The sequence below is a fragment of the Geotrypetes seraphini genome, chromosome 5, assembly GCF_902459505.1.
Source record: "Geotrypetes seraphini chromosome 5, aGeoSer1.1, whole genome shotgun sequence".
Classification (NCBI taxonomy): domain Eukaryota; kingdom Metazoa; phylum Chordata; class Amphibia; order Gymnophiona; family Dermophiidae; genus Geotrypetes; species Geotrypetes seraphini.
In genome coordinates this window covers 202452900-202473973 of record NC_047088.1, presented here as the reverse complement: position 1 = coordinate 202473973, position 21074 = coordinate 202452900, and the positions used below count along the sequence as shown (strand labels likewise).

Here is a 21074-nt window from a genome sequence, read left to right as displayed (position 1 = left end):
TTGGTCCAGGCAATTATTTTATCACAATTAGATTATGCTAATTTACTTTGGGCTCCTTTTACTAAGATGCGCTAGTGGTTTTAGCTCATGCTTAGCGTGCGCTACAATACCGCACACGCTAAACGCTAACGCCTCCATAGAGCGTGTGTAAGTATTTTTCGGTTAGCGCATGGCTAGTGCACCTTGGTAAAAGGAGTCCTTTATGTTTGTTTGAACAAATGTAACCTGAAAAGGTTACAGCTCATTCAGAATACTGTGGCAAAACTGATATTTGGTAAGCATAAATATGATCATGTCACCCCTTTATTTAATATTGAAGATGGTCCCTCTAGTTTTAGATTTTATCTGGCAATAAAATATCAAATGCACAATATAAGTATTTATCACCAGTACTGCCACTGTAAATCCCACGGCTAGTTTCCTGTTTTACATTTGAGATTTCTTTTGTTTTTTATTTGGCCTCAGAACCACCACTCTACTGCCCTTAGAATGCGGGAAGCTTTACGTGGGAATATCCTCATTGGCCTTTTAATTTATATCATCTCAATAAATTTATTAATAATTTTAATTAGACTTGTCCAAAGAATTACTGTTTACACATTTCCCCCCCCCCCAATAATTTTAGGGTCCAATCATTATATTTTCACTTATCTTATTTAATGATTTGGGAGGGCTGGAACCCCTTTATTTAAGGCACTTCATTGGCTTCCTGTCTTCTGGAGAATTCAATTTAAATGTGCCTATGTGATATTTTAAATTCTTTATGGGTTTTTTCTCCCTTTAGTTTCTGTTTTCTTCTTTTTTTTTTTTCAATATCTTTAATGGCACACCATTTAACTCCAGAAGTATTCAGAAATATAAACTTGGCTTTCTTACTATTATGAGAATCAAAACTATATCCAATTTCAGTTGATCTTTTGTCTTCTCATTTGTAAAAATTTGGAATGAGCTTCCATCTGAGATTAGATTACTCTCTCAAATACCATTCTTCTTGAAAACTTACTTTTTTCAGAAATCTTTGATAGATTCACCTGCTTTTAGAGACTATTTTTCCCCTCTCCATAAGACACACCTGACCATAAGACGCACCCTAGATTTAGAAGAGGAAAACAAGAAAAAACCCATTCTGAACCAAATTCTCCCTTTCAGGCTCTGCATCCTGTCCCCCCTCCCTACCAGGCTCTGAACCCTGTCCCCCTTCTGGTAGTCTAGTGGAAGGCAAAGACAGGGCACAGGGCAGGCAGGCCTAGTGACCGGCAGGGCCCCCCACCCCAAGGCAAGCAAGCAGGCAGGCAGGGTTCCCCAAAGTGTATAATCTTTCTTCTCTTCTTCACTATCCATGTGTACCATTTCCTCCCCTTCCATTAAGCATCACATCTCTGTATCTTTATTCCTCCCCTTTCCAGCATTATTCCATGTCCCTGTCCCTATGCTCCCTCCTCCTTCAGCATTTCTTTGCTCTGTCTCTTTCCCTCCCCTTATTGCCCTGGTTCTTATGCTGGGATTGTCATTTCTTTCCTCCTGTACTCCTCATCCCCACCCCAAGGCAGGCAGGCCCCCACGTACCCCCTCCGACCTCTCCCCCGTACCTTTAGTTCCTCCGGCGCAGCTTGATGGGCCCAATCCTCCATGTGCTGCACAAACGCGAAGGGAGTCAGAGGAGCGGCGGTGGAGGCAGCTGAGGCCCAGATGCGCCGCCCAATGCTGCCATGGGGGATAGAAGGGAAGAAAACGGGAGGCCGGAACCAGCCATCACTGCTGCTATTTCTGTAGCCACTCACTTTCTTCCCATGCTGGGACTCCTAGCGGCTTATGGATCCGATGTCTGCTGCTCGTGACTGGCCTGTGGGGAATGTGTGGGAAGTATGGCTCGCTGTCTCCAGCTGCCTCTCCAGTGGCAGAGCAGTGCACAAGGCTGGCAGCTGACACAGCTACCTCCTCTTCCCTTCTGTAGCGGCAGAGCGGCATGCAAGGCTGCCTGCCTGGTCCCGGACCACTTCCCAAGAGAATGGAAGCGGCACGGGACTAGACAGGCAGCCTAGTGCGTTGCTCTGCAGCTACAGAAAGGAAGAGGAGGCAGCCATGTCAGCCGACCAGGCAGGCAGCCTTGCGCGCTGCTCTGCCACTAGAGAGGCAGTCGCGTCCAGCGAGGGAGAGCACCAACATTAAAAAAAGGTAACCGGGGTAATTTGGGTATTCGCTCCATAAGACGCATCCTTATTTCCACCAAATTTTTTTGGGGGAAAAAAGTGCGTCTTATGGAGCAAAAAATACGGTATTTTCCTCTCTCCACTTGATTAAGGAAATCTTGTTAACCGAGTTGAGCCCTTTCTGAGGAAGGAATCGGTTTTATATAACTAAAGATTAGATTGGATTGGATGATATGTCTGAACTAAGTATGAAATTTGAAATCTTGTCATTTGAGCTTCCAAGGAAAGCTTATCTTTGATCTTCTCCAATACTGATTGATGTTTTCTTTGGAAGTCCATGGTATATGCGTTCAGCACCAAAATTCAAAGGCATTGATTTTCTTCCTGCTTTGTTTCTTCACTGTCTAACTTTCATATCCATATGATGTTATTAAAAATCTCTGTGCATGAAAATCTTTTCCAAGTCCTTCATGTGGTTAAAGCCAGCTGCCTCAGCACCCTTGGGTTGTGAGTTTGATTCCCACTCCAGCTCCATGTGACTCTGGGCAAGTCACTTAATACGTCATTGCCACAGGCACAAAAATAAGTACTTCCCTAAAATATGTAAACCGCTTTGATTGTAACCACACAGAAAAAGCGGTATATCAAGTCCTATCCCCCACTTTTCTGCTAATACTGTATATCATTTATTGTTTTATTATTGCTTCTTCGTAAAGAAAGAAAGTATTGATTTTACCAGTTGTCAGGATCTTTATCGTCTTCACATTAATGTTTGATCTTGATAAGCAGATATTTTAAATCATCTTCCATTTCAGCCACTGACATGGCATCATTAGTATCATCTATCCTTTCAAATTTGTTGACAGTGATTTATAATAGCTGGATAAATTATTATATGTCATTTAATTTTATTATTTTTTCTAAAAAATAAAAACTCAGAATATTTGGATATTGCTCCAATTCTTCTCCCCTCTATCTGCATGTCAGAAACAGAGAGGCAGATTCAATATGTGTGTGTATGTACATATGTGTATATATGAGACTCTATATATACTGTCTCTGTGTGTATATCTATAGCTGGGTATGTATGTATGTATATACACATACAAGAGTTTGGAGGCATTCCAGCTCTACACTCCACATGCTTTTCCCACTCATTTTAATTAACATTTCTGCAGCTTGACAAGTGGTATCAAATTAAGCCCTCTTTCATTGCCTCAGAAGAACTGAAAATAGGCTAGGGACATCTAGAATGATTTATGATGTGGGGATATTTGTAGGTCATCGACTGACCTCATCCAGCACCACTGTTCTTCTGGGATAGCTAATCACATAGGTTGGTGACTGTGGCACTAAGGAGGCCACATTTCAAGCTGTTTGCATTAGGACAAAATCTGCAGCAATTTTTACCCATGGATTTTGTATAAGTTTTCACAATAAGCATGTACTTTTGCTCTGAAAGGCATTCTGAGCATATATATATAGTATACAGTGGGGTTTTTTTGTCGTGGGGGAAGGAGTACATTGTTAATGGAAAATAAAGTGCGTAGATTTAAAAATATAATCTTTGTGCATAATTTTCCTCTCCTTACTTAAATATACTTCTGGGATCACCTCCTCTAAAGTATATTTGTATGGGACATTTTTAGCTGCATTGAGTGATAATTTTCAGAAAACCACTTTTTGCATGTTAATCACTGTTTATGTACAGAGATTGCTTTGAAAATTGCCTTCTAAAAGGATTATATGCACCTTTCCCAAATAGGAAAGTTTTTTTTCCAGTATCTTTTGGGTCATATACTAATTTTTTAAAATGCAACTCTTTTCGTTGTAAACTATTCAGACTCATTCCATTCAATCAGTAGGTGTTGACTTTTTGCTTCCTTTCATGGAACAGCAGATGACTGTGCTATAACCAAAATAGTGTTTTCTATGCAAGGGGGCCAATGGTGCTCTCGTCCATCCTAAGTATGGCCCACTGACTCTTCCCTCCCTCTTCAGAGTTTTGCTAGTGTCATTTCATCCATATTAGTTCTGTTTTCTATCTGCACTGTCCAGCTCTTTGTAAGTTTGTGCCATGTGTGGTCTAAACTCTTTTACGATTCTTATAAGGCTGAAAGAGCAGGGGAGAGCTGAGTGGAAGAAGGTGTCTACAAGAATTGGCAGTGCAGCACATGGGTAGCATTGTTGGAAAGCTTGTAAAGAGCAGAGGGAGTGCCATGCCCTATGTAATGTGAGAACTGTCCCCTACTAGTGACATCATCAACACATGCCAGCAACCCATTGGCACATGACTGAAGGGGCAGGTCTGGTTCCTTTAGGTGCCAAGGGTTTTGACATTGTATTTTGTGATGGAGAAAAGAAAAGTCATGGCAGCAATTGGACTTATGGACAAACACTTTCAGCCAAAATCAAATATGCCCAATATTAGTGTTCTAATATCTGTTTCCTATACAAACAGCTCTCTGGGGTATCTTGGATCCATTTAACAAGGATTCCTCCCCCTTCCCTGTTGTTGGATCCAACAGATTCATCAGCTGTTTTTTGAGGATCTAGCTCTCTCCAATAAACCCACTGAGGTGATTGGTTTATTACCTTCCTCAAGAATGTTTCCTTTGCCTGTACTCATATTCTTGTCCTTTAAGTAAGGAGTCTTGGTGAAGTTGGTCACTGCTGTTAGGGTTCTGTGCATGTGTCAATCGCTCACTGAGCGATTGATCAGTCATGTTTGCATGCAAATGATTTGCACCTCCGTACAAATCATTTGCATGCAAACTTGATAGCACATCGATTACTGCTGGAGAATTGGCCAACAGCGATTGAGTCGGTATCTGTAATGCATCTAGCCCAGTATCTTTGTGAGTGATATTGTGAAGAGTTATAAGGAAAAATTAGCATTTTTGCAAAAGACATGAAGACTTGCAAGAGTAGTTACGGCAGGAGTGATGTATTTTTTGTGCAGAAATCTAAAAGAGCTGCATGGATAGGAAGAGAAAGACTGATGTGCAAAGACTAAGAGAGGGACCATAGAATGACAGTGTCCAAGGATATCAAGGTGGCAAAACAATATAACAAGACAGTGGCCAAAGCCACAAGGATGCTAGGCTGCACAGCAAAAGGGAGGAGGTGATAATGTACCTGCACAAGCTGAGAATGAGGCCTACATGGAACATTGTGTTCAGTTTTGGAGGCCATATCTTGCAAAGGATATGAAAAACCATGAAAAAGTTCAGAGAAAGACAACCAAAATAGTATGGGGTCTGAGCCAAGAGACATAAGAGAAGAGACTTGTAGGTTTGAATATCTATAATCAGGAAGAATGACAGGGGGAAGTATGATATAGATGTTTAAATACTTGAAAGGTATTAATGAACAAATACATCTTTTTCAAAGATGAGGAAGCTATGTAATTAGAGAACATGAAATAAAGCTGCAAGAAGGTGAAAAAAGCAACATCAGGAATTACTTTTAAGATGAAAAGGGTGGTTGATGAATGGCATACCCTTCTGGTGGAGGTAGTACCTAGCAATTCCATCTCTCAGAACTATTTATATTGGAGTGAATAGATGATACACTTTTCTCAATTGCTGGTCCAAGAAAGTGGAATCATATTCCACTTCATCTTAGATTAATATCAGATACCATCACTTTTAGGAAGCAATTGAAAACATTCTTCTTTATGAAAGTTTATGAGGGAACTTAGCACAGAAAATTTCATTATGTATTAAACCTTTTTAAGTTTGCCAAAGTTGACCCACACAGTTGCCAAGCTGAAGAGCACTTTTCCAGAACTCAAATTTTTTGTTAGTTTTGAATACAATTCTTTTAATTCATCAAGGAAAGATTAATTTACTGTAGCTTATTCTTGTGCCTAAATGCATGGAATTAGTGAGTTTTGGTTCAGGAATAAGCTACAGTAAATGAATTTTTTCTTGATGAATTAAATAAATTGCACAGCTCAAAAGTGACAGAAAATAGACTGAGTTTGGGAAAAGTGTTCAATTTGTAAACTTTGTGTTCTGTTGTTTTATTGTTTATACAGGTGAATGTTTTATTGTGATCTACTTTGTGAAAGGCAGGATATAAATGATAAATAAAAATAGTGACAGAATTCAAAAAGGTGTGGGATAAATACAGAGATTTCCTATATAGCAGGTGCATGGCCAAACCTTAGGTTTTAGGGGAGGAGCCTAGGCCCAAAGTATGGGGGGGGGTGCAAAATATTATACTCTGCCTCCCCACTGTGCTCCATACCTGCTGCCACCTCGTATACCTGGACTGGTAGGGGTCTCCAAGCCCCACCACTGGAAGCCCTCCTCCGAGGCTTGTTTTCTTGAGCCATCGTGCTTCCTGCTTCCCCCCTCCCCAGTGTGCATGCTTGGTTTTATGTCCTCTGCGCATGCTCAGTTTTCATGTATGCACGGGGGTGAACCTCCCTCATGCATGCTTAATTTCATTATAACCAAGCATGTGCGCAAAGGAGGGAACAGTTTGGCAGCTCAGAAACACAAGCATTGGCCATTGGCTGGAAGAGGGCTTCTGCTGGTGGGGCTTGGCGACCCCTACCAGCCAAACCAGCAGATAGCGCATCAATTTTAGGGGGGCCTGAACCCTTTTTGTTGGATCCAGGCCCCCCAAGCCCCCTGTCCCCCTATGGCTATGCCACAGCTATATAGAAAGAGGATTTAAACAAAGCAAAACTTAAATGACTTTTACACTTTAGAAAAGGCATAGAGTGTAAACTGCATGAAGTGCTGGGTACAACCCTTAACAAAGGCATAGAGGAGCAAATACAACTTTTGCCACCTTATTGGGCACACTAGCTTGGACTTTGCTGGTCTTTATCATCATTCTTTTTTATTATGTTACTATTAGCACTTGTGAAGACTCTAATGTGATGGAACTTGGCTGGACTGGAGACAGGAGTATGCATTATATGGAAGGGTTGATATGTTAGAGATGGGATCTCTCAGAGAGAGAAAGAGATAATCAAATTACATACCTATCATAAGATAATCAAATTACAGACCCATCGCAAGCATTCCCTTCTTTGTAAAGCTGATGGAAGGTCTGGTCAACCAGGATTTAGAAACCTATCTGGATAAATTCAGCATACTAAATGACAGCCAGTCAGGCTTTCGTCCCGGGTATAGCACTGAAACTGTTATTGCCTTTCTGCTAGATTCCCTCCACAGCTTATTTAGCCAGGGCTCAAGTGCACTAGTCCTGCAATTTGATTTAAGTAATGCCTTTGACTTAGTTGATCATGCTATTCTTTTGGACTGTTTGGAGTCAATTGGTCTCTCTGGTAATGTGTTAAAATGGTTCCAGGGTTTTTTGAATAAACGATCATACCAAGTTTACAGTGACAATACTCATTCCTTCAGCTTGGTAAACTCAAGTGGAGTCCCATAGGACTCCCCCCTATCCCCCACACTGTTCAACATTTACCTGGCCGCACTGTGGAATCTATTGCAAAGTTTAAAAATCAAATTTTACATCTAAGTTGACAACATCACCATAGTCTTTCCACTAACAAATCTCGAGACGAAGAATCACCTGGCATCTATCTTAAAGCAAATTGAACTATGGATGGTCAAATTCAAATTGAAATTCAATTCAGAAAAAAACCAAATTCTTCCTGGCTAGTCCGAACGATAAAATCAAAGATTCATCAATTTCCTTGAATGGTCAAGTTTTTCCTATTACAGATTCCATAAAAATTCTGGGAGTGACTCTGGACCGCTACTTTACCCTTGAAGCACACACTGACTCACTGGTCAGAAAAGGCTTCTCAACATTATGGAAACTAAGAACCATCAGAAAGTAGATCGATGCAATCTCATTCCGCTTACTGGTGCAATCCTCCATTCTAAGCATACTCGACTACTGTAACATCGTTTATTTGGGGTCTTTCAAAACAAACATTCAAAAACTCCGAATCATCCAAAATTCGGCAATAAAATTGATTTTCGGGTTAAAAAAATGGGAACACATAACGCCCTATTACCAAAAACTCCACTGGCTGCCCCTTGAAACAAGAGTGCTGTTCAAATTTGCCTGTCTCTGTTCAAATCCATTCTTGATTCGGCCCCCATGTACTTGGTTCCCCATTTTAACTTAGATTGCTCATCCAGACCCACACACAGAGTACATCTGTTTAACCATCCAACACTAAAGGCCTGCCATTACAAAAGATACCTGAACAGAACACTTGCTTTCCAAGCAGGTCCAAGCTGGGCAATATTATCACGCACTCCTCATCCTACCTAAGGATCAGAAAATTATTAAAAACAAACTTGTTTAACCAATTTGTAACCTAAGATCTCTTAAGCCTCATCTCTTCAACTCTAACCAAATTGTTTCCTAAGATCTATTATGCCTTACCTCTGTATCCTGCTTACCTGTATTTTGATGACTTTACATTGTACCTACATTCGCTGATTGTCCAGCTCTATTTCGTTGTAAACCACCTCAAACTACTAAGGCTTTGGCAGTATATAAGAATAAAATTATTATTATTATAATGGTTACTGCGGATGGGTAGACTAGATGGACCATTTGGCCTTTATCTACCATCATGTTTCTAAGTTGCGGTTGAAGAGACAATACTTTCTTAGGGCCTTTTGTGACAACATGAGTCCTCTCTATGTCTATGCCACCTTCTCTACTCTGTTTTGAGTGAAATACAGGTCAGGATGACATGGCTTGGAAGTATATGGGGAGGAGGGGGACTTCCCTGATAAAGCCATAGAGCGAAACATGGCGGAGAGTGGTGTCTCCACCAGACGCTGAGCAAAAGAGTGATACAAACTAAGTTATTCATGAGTTATACTTAAGTGAGAATATATGTTTTGAAATAAGAATAAGACATAGCATAAAAAAGTTTGAAATCAGCAAATCAAATGATGATTTGAGTGCATAACATCTTACGGAGCACAACTGAGAGCCCATGTGAGGCACTTCTGAAGATCTTGCGTGAAACTTGAAAAGTGATTTAAAAAATCCTAAAAACTTATCTTTTTAAAGATGCATTCAGCCTCTCACTCACTGACCTGAAATCTTAGGTTTTTTTGGGTTTTTAAAAAAAATTTTTTACCCTTCCTCTCGTTTACTTCCCTCCTGCTTTTCACTCTAACAAGGAATTGTAACTTTTTCCCCCCTACCCTCCACGATTCATGTTAGTTTTATTTTGTAAGTCGGATATTATTTTATTGTATCCACTACTCTTTTTTTATAAGTTGTACATCGCTTAGGAAGTTAAATAAGCGATTCATCAAATATTAATAAAAACTTGAAATTTGAAATTAGTTGCATTTATTGGTCAGTGGTGCCCATGAGCACCTGTGCTTAGATTTTCTTTTTATTGGGAAGAGGAGGAGTGAAAGGAGGAAAATTTCTCTTGAGTTCATCTCAAGCAATGTGGTGGGTGCATAGTACAAGAGGTAAAGTTAGTCACACACTCAGAATACAAATAACATTAATCAAGCTGCTTAATGCATAGTTATCATGCTTTTGTGCCCCTGTTGTCCTCCTTCTGATCTTACTAGATGAATCAGAAGGTTAATGTTCTGTGAGTTATTTCCCGCAAGGGTTCCATTAACTAGAAACAGCACCCACAGCCCAGACAGAAACAATGCTGAAATTCCACTTCAATGTTAATGGCTAATCAGTCTTCTTAATCAGAATTCAATACCTCATAAGACAATAACCATTCAAAATGTTTCTTTTGTAGCATTTTTTAAAAAATATTTTGAATGCTAAATATCACATTTTACTAATGACTGCCTCTTTTAAAGTAGCTGCTGTTAGAATTCTTCATTATATCAATGTGCATATTTGTTAGTCCTGCCACATCCCCTGTGGCTTATTCGAAAGTTTATTTTTCTCTTAATAAGTTGGGTCTTGCATTTGTAAACTTTAAAAGTAAATGGCATCTTTTGTGAGTGGGACAGAGAGAGGAACGTGCTACATGCTGGCTGTGTATATGTATATGTGAGGGAAGGGAGGGGCGAGTGAGATAAAAAGAGGGAAGTGCTGTCTATATATTGTGACCAAGTGTGGGTACACCGCTAGGGTCAAACTTGCATTTGCCCAGGCCACAAACCTGACCGAGCATATTTGTAGAGTAGGTAGGAACCAGGTACTGTGGAAAAAAACCAGTAACAACAGGGAGTTCCAAGACCTGATGAACAAAATATTTTTATTTAAGTTTATCTTCCTCCTTTTGGCATTTCATGAACTTCATCAAAATATCACACTATAACAAAAGAAAACATAGAATCTTCTCTCCCACAAGTATTTTTAAGGCCAGTTAGCCCTAATAAAGTTCATAGACTTTTGGCTCAGTCTGAATTAAAAACGCATACAAAAAAAGAAAAAAAAACCCACATTCTTCTTTTCAGTTCAAATTATATTCCTGCATTCCTGCAGGCTTGAGGCCTGGCCTATGCCAGCTGCTTCAGACAGTATACTTTACCCACCCCATTACTTAATATCACCACTAACTTTAAGCACTGCTTTTATGTTCATAGCTCATGCGGTATAGCATCTGAAGTACACTACCAAGTTTAACCACTGTGTCAAACTCAGTAACATGGGATCTAACCGTCCACAATGATCAGCTTACAATGATCCCACCCAATATATTCCATTCATACTGTCTCTAATTTCAGCATACTCTGCATTCCTATATTCACTGTAGCAGGCTTGGCATGGCATATATTTCTTTTTTTAAAACATTTATTTATTCATTTTAAAAACAAACACAAAGTGCAATAGAATATACAAACATTTGGTACAATGAGACAGCACTTATATCTATAAAATAAGAACATAAGTATTTTTCTCCCCCTTCCCTCCCTCCCCAGATGTGTAAGAAACTCCTTTAAAAATTAAAGGCTTACAATATTAATTGGTTTTAATGGCATACATTTCTTAATAAAATTAGCAAGCATTCTTTCTTCTTTCCTTGGAAGAAACAATGGCTTACTTCTTAGTACTAGGTAAAAAGTGCTGTTTTTACATTTTGGCACTGAACCACAATCTTCACAGGATTAGCTTATTCACCAAAAACAGTTCATTTTGAAACTTCTCCCACTCAAGCTTTGTCTTCAATGGGTCAAGGAAACCACATGGCATTTAAAGTTACTTCTCTTTTCATCAGTAAACTTTTAGCCAATTTAAGCAATGTCCATTTCCATAGTGCTTTCTATAGGTAAATAATCACTATTGCTATTATAAAAGCCCAAGCCTTCATTTATCTCCATTGCTTCAGAAATCTCAGTGCACAAAGACATATTTTCATCCTGAATTTCAGTGTCATAGGATTCTACCTGTGATTCTGAATGTGGTTTGTTCTGCTGTTCTCCTAACTAAACATGGTTTGCTGGCAGGTCTCCAATTCTGCAGCTGTGTATTCATATGAATTGCCGCTGCTCCCCTTTCTTTCCCTGCAGATGGGAAGTTAAAGCCAGATCCAGGTATGGTCTTTCCCCTGATTAGCTGTGTATTCTTGGGTGTGCTGTACTACCGTATTTTCGCGGATATAACGCGCGCGTTATACGCGATTTTACCTACCGCGCATACCCCTCGCGCGTTATATGCCTGAGCGCGGTATAGAAAAGTTTTTAAACATAGTTCCCACCCCGCCCGACGCCCGATTCACCCCCCCCAGCAGGACCGCTCGCACCCCCACCCCGAACGACCGCTCGCACGCGCTCCCACCCGCACCCGCACCCGCATCCACGATCGGAGCAAGAGGGAGCCCAAGCCCTCTTGCCCGGCCGACTCCCCGACGTCCGATACATCCCCCCCCCCCCGAAGGACCGCCGACTTCCCGACAATATCGGGCCAGGAGGGAGCCCAAACCCTCCTGGCCACGGCGACCCCCTACCCCCACCCCGCACTACATTACGGGCAGGAGGGATCCCAGGCCCTCCTGCCCTCGACGCAAACCCCCCTCCCTCCAACGACCGCCCCCCCCAAGAACCTCCGACCGCCCCCCCAGCCGACCCGCGACCCCCCTGGCCGACCCCCACGACCCCCCCACCCCCCTTCCCCGTACCTTTGGAAGTTGGCCGGACAGACGGGAGCCAAACCCGCCTGTCCGGCAGGCAGCCAACGAAGGAATGAGGCCGGATTGGCCCATCCGTCCTAAAGCTCCGCCTACTGGTGGGGCCTAAGGCGCGTGGGCCAATCAGAATAGGCCCTGGAGCCTTAGGTCCCACCTGGGGGCGCGGCCTGAGACACATGGTCGGGTTTGGCCCATGTGCCTCAGGCCGCGCCCCCAGGTGGGACCTAAGGCTCCAGGGCCTATTCTGATTGGCCCACGCGCCTTAGGCCCCACCAGTAGGCGGAGCTTTAGGACGGATGGGCCAATCCGGCCTCATTCCTTCGTTGGCTGCCTGCCGGACAGGCGGGTTTGGCTCCCGTCTGTCCGGCCAACTTCCAAAGGTACGGGGAAGGGGGGTGGGGGGGTCGTGGGGGTCGGCCAGGGGGGTCGCGGGTCGGCTGGGGGACGGGCGGAGGTTCTTGGGGGGGGCGGTCGTTGGGGGGGGAGGGGGGTTTGCGTCGAGGGCAGGAGGGCCTGGGATCCCGCCTGCCCGTAATGTAGTGCGGGGTGGGGTTAGGGGGTCGCCGTGGCCAGGAGGGTTTGGGCTCCCTCCTGGCCCGATATTGTTGGGGAGTCGGCGGTCCTTCGGGGTGAGGGTGCGAGTGGTCCTGCCGGGGGGGGGATGTATCGGACGTCGGGGGGGGGCATCAGGCTTTCAGGATGGGGACAGACCTTCAAGGGGGGACAGGACTTCAAGGGGGGACAGTGCACGGAAGTCAGGGGGGGTGAACGGAGAGTCGGGACAGCGCACGGAAAGTCAGGGCGGGCGAAAGGAGCGTCGGGCATCATGCGCGTTATATGCCTGAGCGCGGTATAGAAAAGTTTTGGTACATATCATCGTGATTTCTGCGCGCTATACCCCTGTGCGCGTTTTACACAGGTGCGCGTTATATCCGCGAAAATACGGTAGTTTAAACCAGTTTTCTGCCTAAGGCACAATGGATCTGATTTGGCCCTAGTTTCTGAATCCACCTGACCTAGCCTAGCAGAGATTTTCTGTCCTGATCCTATGTTGCTAGACCTTGAGTTAGGAAATGATGAACAGGTACTAGGCTGCTTAGATTCAATCTGAAAGGTGCTTTTAGCCAGTACTTTTTTGTATGTGTATGGCATTCTCACAATTGTGTGCCAGCACATCCTGGCTTCGTTTATCACGAGGATCAAACAAACTTGAAAGCGTATCCTGAAATTTGAAAAAGTAGACACTACATGATGCACACACAAACAAATGAGCATGCACACAGCACTCACTGACTGTAACCAGCATAGTGAAGAAACGAGAGGGAGTGAGAAGTTGTTGGGGGGGAAGAGACAGGCTGATGGGCAAGTGGTTCCAGTAGTGGAGAAGATGATAGGAAGAGAGAGCAAAACAACTGAGCAGAGTGGGTAGGTGAGAATAAGGCAGTAGAGTATTTATTACGAGCAGAGGTTTTGATAGTTTGAGGATGAGTGAGGACTGACTTTGCAGTGAGATACCAAACAGGGCCACAATCCACCAACCAACAGTTCAATCAAAAGAGTCATCTCTCTTGATAGAGATGTTTAAATATCTACATAGCGTAAATGTGCATAAATCGAGTCTCTTTCGTTTGAATGATTTGAAAGGAAGCTCTGGAATGAGAGGGCATAGGATGAAGTTAAGAGGTGATAGAGGCTCAGGAATAATCTAAGGAAATACTTTTTTTATAGAAAGGGTGGTAGATGCGTGGAACAGTCTCCCGGAAGAGGTGGTGGAGACAGAGACTGTGGCTGAATTCAAGAAAGCCTGTGATAGTCAAGTGGGATCTCTTAGAGAGAGGAAGAGATAATGGTTACAGTGAATGAGCAGACTGGATGGGCCATTTGACCTTTATCTGCCATCATGTTTCTAGGTTTCCATTCTGGTCAGCATATGTAGCTGGTGTAAACGTAGGCATGCACTTTTGACAACATACTTACCCAGCATTTATGGAATACATCATATTCTCTACTTTCTGGGCCTGCCCAGCACACATTCATTCTCTATCCCAAACACACTCCTTTTGATGGCCTTTTGTGCATGCGATGGTTCCTTCATTTATAGCAGTGTCTCGCAAACTTTTTTGAGCCAGGGCACACTAAACCTAGTGTCACCAGCTCAAGACACTTGGAAATGCGCTGGTATCTGCACGTGTGCAAAGGCCCGTCAAACGGGCCTTGAGCTGAGACAAGGACCTGCGCTGAAGAGAAGGGTGTCAGAGAGGTGCCAGCATCAGGAGATTGCTTACAGGACATGCCTCTCTTCACAAGAGGCACATCCTGTAAACAGTCATCTGGTGCCAGCTCCTCTTCTCTTCCCCAGTGTACCGCGGCACACCTGAAATCTCAAGAGGCACACTGGTGTGCCAGGGTACACAGTTTGTGATACACTGATTTATAGAATCTTGTTTAGTGCACACTTATCTATTCATTCTAAGCATGCACTTGAGCCCTGATTCTATAAAAGACACCTAAAGTTAAGCACCTAGATCAGTGCGCCTAGCAAATCTAGGTATTTAACTTAATTGTTTAATAAGCTTAATCAGTGTCATTAACAAGCAATCAGCACTTTATAATTAGCTTAAATGCAGATTATGTCTCCAAAAAAATCCAGCGCCATAGACAAAATACATGCCTGGGCCATGCTCAGCAAGCTTAAACTAAATGCAATAAAAACCAAGATTATTTGGTTTCACAACACTTTGCAAACAGTCCCCACAAAAATCACACTGGCCTCAGGATCTACTCTATATGTACTGTAGACAAAACCTCCAAGGTCCTCAGGATTATCATTGACTCGTCTTTATCTTATGAACCCCAAAACCTATTGGGAAAAAAACCATTTGCAGCATGAGACAACTAAGGTTGATAAGATCCTTCTTCCACAACTATCACTTTGCTATACTGACACAGATGTTCGTCCTATCCCAGCTAGATTATTGTAACTCCCTCTTTGCTGGCATCAGCTCCTTCCTACTGCATAAGCTTCAACTGATTCAAAACATAGCAATAAGACTAATATTTAAACAACAAAAAAATATGACTCCATTTCTCATTACTATAATAGACTGCACTGGTATGGTTACCATTTTACACTTGAATAACCTACAAACTATCATCCACAGAACCACTTATAAACTTTTTTGCCAACTCCTGGTCTTCAAACTCAAGAAAACTTAACACACTTCAACTAATCCTCCCATCACTCAAAGTTGTGAACACAAGCACATCTATAACTCTCTTCTCACCTACATAGGCACCAACACCTGGAACAACCTTCCAATAGTCATCAAAACAGAATTTATCTAACTCAGATTTCAGAAAAACTGAAGACCCAAAATATGTTCCATAGATAATTAACTATCCCCTTTCCCCACAGGATCCCACTTTCATTTCCACTTTTATTACTCCTTGACAATGAAACACACCAGATTCCACCACAAGATCTATCTCTTCAGACAATGAAACTTACCTTACTAGACCACACAAACCACTACTCTAAATATTGTACTACACAATCACTCCCAATTTATAAGATGCTAATTTTGACTGTTTTGTATTTCTAATTCAGCTGTACCGTAATTCTAAGGACAACCAATGTCTCTCATTGTCAATAGCTTATTCAACAGTTTTGTACTTCTAAGGATAACCTCACTGTACACCACTTATTTTTTATTTCAGGACTGTAACTCCTCATAAAATAATAGGAACTACTTGATTTGTAAATTGCCTTGAACCTATTTAGGCATAGAGCAATCCAGAAATTGAAGATTAGATTAGATAGAATTAAAAATTAATTGGGAGGTAGGTATGCACTTTGCCCAAAGCGCCTTCCAGAAAGTGGGCATGATTAGGGGTGGATCTTGGATGTGTTTTGTGTGGAGGACTTAGGCACTGATATTTAGGCCAAAAAAAAACCCTGGTATAAATAGGAGGTGCCTAAGGTTCAGCTGCTGCTAGACGCAATTCTATAACTGGTGCCTAACTAAAGACTGACAGGCGCTATGTGCCATTTTCCACGATACCTATGTCTTAGGAGCCATTTATAGAATCGGAGCCTTGGTGCCTTTCTGTTATAGAATTACCTACTCAATGTTTCAATTGTATTGGCAGGCCCAGGCATGCACAGTGTCATATGTTGCATGATTGTAAAAGTAAACACAGTTCTGTGACCAGTCAAGAAGCTCGGTTCATCTGCACTGGATTTAGTTTACTAACATCCCACATCTGCAGACCAGTCAGGTTCACAGCTGTAGTTTAAAGGCTTCCTCTGCACATGGCACACTTGCAGAAGAGCAAGAGCAATTAACGTTTAGATATATAGAACATATGGACTATATAGTTAGATGCAGAAAAACCTCTCTAGTTGTAAAGTAAGCTCAGGTAGTTTCTGTGCATATTTGGTTTTCATCTTTCTTGTCTGGTATCAGCAAGCATATATAAATGATTAGGTGTGTTCATGATGTTGTTGCCTATTGAAGTCCCTCAAGGGTCTTAGTTAGCCAATTTCTTATTCAATGTGTACATTCAACCAGGGGCTGCTCAAGGCAATCTGCTGCCTGAGGTGAGGAATGAGATGACACCTTCCCACCCCTACCCCTACCCATAGAGACCTGGCACCTGTACCTCCCTCCAAAGCACCAGGAATGGAGGAGGGAGGGTGCCCTCATACTCAAAACCACAATCAAAACATGAAGATGGTTGGGAGCAAAATAAAAACAAAAAAGTTTACCAATAGGAGCCATGCAATTAAATTTGTTAGAAAATCATGAAAACATAAACCACATAAAAGCAAAGTCAATCAGCCTCAACCTTCCCACCTGTTCTGGTTTATCTGCAGTAGAACAATACAATATTTTCAAACCTATTTTTGTGTTTCTTTAATTTATAAATTTCTCAAGTCTCATTTATTTTTCCTTTTTTCCACATTTTCTCTCCACTCCAGTTTCTAAATCTTCTTTTACTGCCTATTTTATTCTCTACACATTTCCAGTAAATTTATTCCACAGTTAGAACCTATATAAAACAAAGTAAAAACAAGGTGACGTCTTTCGATTTCTTGTTTTCCTTATATTTCCCTTTATCCCACCTATATATTTCCATTCTCCTTTCTCTTCTTGCTTTCACATACCTCACTCCTCACCTCCCCTATATATTCTTCCTCTACCCTTCCTTTTCTCTCCTTCCTTCTCTCCATCTTTGTCAGCAATTCTTCTTTTCCCTCCATTTTACTAGCCATCTCTTCTCTCCACCTACCCCATCTTTTCCTTTCCCTTCCTCATATCCCTTCCTTTTGTCTCCCATCATTCATCTCCTTCCTCCCTCCTAACCACTTTTTACATTCCCTGTACCTGCACTCTCCCTCCCTCCTTCTCTAACTCACCCTCCAACAGACATACACACACAGTCTCTCTCCACTGCCACACAGTGCGAAGTAACACAAAACCCTGCAAATGAGCTCTCGGGGGCTTTCTGTAAACGGGCATCCTGATTGTAGGCAGTGGTAGGCGTCCTACCATCATCTCGCAGCCAATCGGAATATTCTTTTTAGAAAAAAAATCCCTGAGGCAGGACGCCTACATTGTAGGCATTTTTGTAGGTCTAGGGAGATGGGTAGAGACACCTAAGCTCACCCAAGGCTGGGTGTGGGCGTGGTTTTGCTTGGAAGTAGCCTTGGGCGAGTTTAAGTGGCCCTAGATGTATCCCTACATACTGGCCTACATTTCATAAGTTAAAAGTAGACGCAGCCAGCTGAACCATCTCACTTTGAAGAGTCCTGCCAGCTCAGCTGATTGGGGGGGGGGGGAGGAAATATCCCTTCTGCAATCATCTGAGCTATCTGTCGTAGAGGACCCCCCAATACATACCCCTGAAATCAGTAGGAGAGATGCCCTCTGTCTCCTGCCACTGACCCTTCCGAACCCCTGACACCCCCCTAATTGTAGACCAGCAGAAGGGGGCATACTCCACAGAAGGGATGCCCACTCCTTCCTACTGCTGACCCCTTTGATCCCATGAACCTCCACAAACAAAGACAGCAAGAGGGATGCACACTTCCTCCTGCCGCTCTCTCCTTCGATCCCCGAATCCCCCCAAACAAGACTGGTAGGAAGGATACCCACTCCTTCCTGCTGACACCCTCCTTGAACTCCCAACACCTCCCCCGAACCCCGATACCCCATGAACCTCAATATCCCCCCTGACACCCCTATCCCCCTGACATCCCCCATCCCCATAACTTTTTGAAGAAAGTCTTTCCTGAGGAATGCCTACTCCCTCCGTCCGACTTACCCGCCTCTTCAAAATACAGGCCTTCCTCTTCTTGGTGCATCCTGGGATGCACTGGGGAGGGGCCTAAAGCACTGATTGGCTCATATGCCTAAGGCCTCTCACACAGGAGGAGCCTTAGGCAACTGGGCCAATCAGAACCTTACGTCACCTCCCCGGTGCATCCTGGGATGCAATGGGCCTAAGACTCCAATTGGGAAGACATCTTATACTGGAACTTAACAAGTAAAACGAATAAACACAGGTCTTTATCTGCCATTGTTTACTACATTACTATGTTAAAGTGTAAATATACCATATCCTGCATGGCCAATATCGGCTTAACTGGCCATGTGTTAGCCAGCATTGAAAAACCTGGATATTCAATGCCAGTTACCAAAAACAGCCTGGCATTGAATATCTAGGTTTAACACAGGCGGCAGGTAGATTACCAGTAATTTCAATCTTAAAACCTACAGGACAGTACAATGTTTACTATCCTTTCCTTCAGCAGCATCACCATTAAACTTTATATTCCTCAAATTCTCAACAGTTAGTGTGCTTTAATTATACCAAGCCTGGTTTAACCAGGACGTTTTGAACATGTATGTTTTTGTATTCGAAAATGGTCAAAAAAGTTAGATGTCCTAAAGGCCAAGACATCCATATAGGTCTTTTTTTTTTTTTAATGTGGATGCCTAGCGGTTTCAAAAATGAATGTTTCCCCCTCCCGCCCTGATATTTGGACATCTTACAGGAGGAAACATCCAAAGGCGGACTTAGACACACTATGGGCTCCTTTTACAAGGGTGTGTTAGGGCCTTAACGCGCAGAATAGCACACGCTAAAAAGCCCCGCACGCTAGCCACTACCGCCTCCTCTTGAGCAGGTGGTAGTTTTATGGCTAGCTTACGTTATAGCCCACGCTAATCCGGTGCGTGTGCTAAAAACGCTAGCGCACCTTTGTAAAATGAGCCCTATGTTTCTATTAAAAATGCTCCTCCATGCGTATAGATACTCTATAAGTAAAATATACATATATATATATATACATATATATATATCTCCATGCTAATATTCAGAGTAATGAGAAAGTGCTTCTTCTTTACTGCAGTCCATAAGATTAGCCTAATTAAAGCCTCAGTGACTGGAAAGAGACTGTGTAGTGTAAGGACCAAATTCAAATTGCCAAACCAATAAAACTCGCATGAATTCATTTATAACTGTCAGAGATTTAGCGTGTTAGTGTTTTACAGCAGAAAGAGATGAAAACACATTAAGGAGATCAGCAATAGAGTTTCTTAGGTTGGATGAAACAGAAAAATAAGAAATATAATGTCCTTGGTACAAGTGCTAAGCAGGGTTAGATTTTATAATAATAACCCTTGGTAAGTTAAGCACTTCTGGTAATTCTACAGAGCATCATAAAAATCAGTTATATCTATTCTTTTCCATGTAATTAATTGCAGCATTGGCAACCTTCCATTACTGTGGTCTATTATACTTGGCACAATTTTATTTATTCTCCGTTTCTTATCTCATATTTTCTTTGATGTGACGCTTTGTTATTAAGTACAGGTATAAGTTTCTTTTTGTTGAACCGCAATTTTTTTTTTTGGGGGGGGGAGTAATTAAATTATTTTTGTGGATTTACTTAGGGTGCACATAGGACTCCTTTTACTAAGGTGCACTAGCATTTTTAGCGCACGCAGGAAATTACCACGTGCTACACCACGCACTATGCTTCTAGAACTAACTCAACGCTGGCGTTAAGATCTGGCGTGCGCGGCAATGTAGCATGTGCTATTCCGCGCGTTAAAGCCCTAGCGCACCTTAGTAAAAGGAGCCTATAGTGTATAGAAAATTCAGATCTTTCAGCAGTTGTTGGGTTATTTGAAAATGGTCAAGCAGATGCTCGGGGTTATTCTCTATAGCAGTGTTTCTCAACTTCTTCAAGCCAAGTACCCCCTAAGCCTAACAAACACCAACCGAGTACCCCTGCCCAAGCTCCACCCCAGACCTGCCCAAGCTCCACCCCTGACTCCACCCCATAATAATAGTACTAATTGTAATGCAATTTCTTCCATTCATTTTTCATATACACACAATATGATCTTAACAATACATAATGGTAAACACAAAATTAAAAAACACAAAGCACACTGTACACAGAGAAAATGTTGATTATCATTTATATTCATTTTTTTTTCAAAGAGGTCAAGGCAGATGACTTTAAAATATGCAATGTCATCTCAGGAACAGCTACAAAAAAATAGACAAATATAGTACAAAATACAGGCAGCAGATATAAATTCTCAAAACTGATGTATTTCGATCACTAAATTGAAAATAAAATCATTTTCCCTACCTTTGTTGTGTCACTTTTCTTCCTCTCTCCTCCACTCCCATTGGCAACATGTCTCGCTCTCTTTCTCACTGTCCATCTGTCTGTCTCTCATTCCCTCCCTTGCTGCAAAGGGAGTGGAGAAAGAGAGAGAGAGAGAGAGAGAGAGAGAGATCCATGGTGCATCTCTCCCACCCGCTCT

The 21074-nt window shown here is 42.3% G+C and overlaps 1 protein-coding gene across 1 annotated transcript in view; it reads left to right on the top strand.

Moving 5' to 3' along the window:
• Positions 1–21074, top strand: part of MYO3B (myosin IIIB) — a 319347-nt gene that overhangs the window by 123796 nt on the left and 174477 nt on the right. The gene's annotated exons all lie outside the window — the stretch shown is intronic.